The sequence below is a fragment of the Nicotiana sylvestris genome, chromosome 12, assembly GCF_000393655.2.
Source record: "Nicotiana sylvestris chromosome 12, ASM39365v2, whole genome shotgun sequence".
Lineage (NCBI taxonomy): Eukaryota > Viridiplantae > Streptophyta > Magnoliopsida > Solanales > Solanaceae > Nicotiana > Nicotiana sylvestris.
This window is the reverse complement of record NC_091068.1, coordinates 45,897,732-45,898,730: the sequence shown is the minus strand read 5'-3', so window position 1 is coordinate 45,898,730 and position 999 is coordinate 45,897,732. Positions and strand designations below refer to the sequence as shown.

At 32.2% G+C, this 999-nt stretch overlaps 1 non-coding gene across 1 annotated transcript; it reads left to right on the top strand.

Annotated features, from left to right (window-relative positions):
- The first annotated feature begins 674 nt into the window (after positions 1 to 674).
- Positions 675 to 766, top strand: LOC138884477 (small nucleolar RNA snoR116). Its single transcript, XR_011404668.1, has one exon. It is a non-coding gene; the product is annotated as a small nucleolar RNA snoR116 (small nucleolar RNA).
- The last annotated feature ends 233 nt before the right edge of the window (positions 767 to 999 follow it).

Here is a 999-nt window from a genome sequence, read left to right as displayed (position 1 = left end):
GAAATAGCAAGAAGTCTAAAATATTAGGATAATAATAAAATGACTATTTTGTCTAGTACAAACTCTATTTTTTAAGGGTAAAAAGGCGAAATCATTTCGCTAAGAGTTTTCGTGTTTTTAATATAATATAAATTAGGGATAAATTTGAGCGAAAAAGTATAATGGACATAAATGTAAACTATATATCATAGTAGAGCTGCAAATTCAGACATTTTCCCTTTTAAAAAAAATACATTTTAATAACTTGGCCAAATATTATTTATTATTTAAAAATAAATTTTAAATTAATTAGTGAAACACAAACTACTTTTCGTCGTGAAAAGAAAAATAATTTCTTCCAAAGACGAGGAACATGCTACTCCTATTATATTAACTGTATCAGATTTTAGGGCTATTGGGGCATTCTGGTAATTGGCAGATTAGGGTTTTGCAGAGGTTTGCTCTATATAAGCCCATTAGAAGGCCCTCTTAGCCCACAGTTCGGATTAGTCGCCTCCCTCTCAAGACCAACTCCAGGTTTCAGCTGCGCTTATTCGCTGTTTCATATGCAACTGAAATTCAGAGCCTTTCATGATCTCTAATTCACTGCTCACTTTTTGTTTTCATAATCTGGAATTTCTTCGCATTTCCTTTTTTATTTTTTCTATTTTAAATCTCGAAGTTTCAGACAGTTGAGGCAATGATGACCAAAAAATCATATACCATCAAACTATGAAAGCTTAACCATAAGCTTGTTGATTCGTCGATATCATTACTATCTGAGCCTCTTTATTTATTTTAACAACTCCGCATTTTTTGTTGATCTTTTTTCTCTCATAATTGTTGCTATTACTGATTTTAGTAATCAATCTAGAAAAAGGCAATAAATTAGAGTCTCTGATGCGCTTTGTCAATAGCGTATACAGCGCTGTACGTTGCCAAGAATGAATTAGGGCGAAGATTCTGGCACGAGGATTTTGTATATAGTCTTTATGCATTCAGATGCCTCACATTATTGAA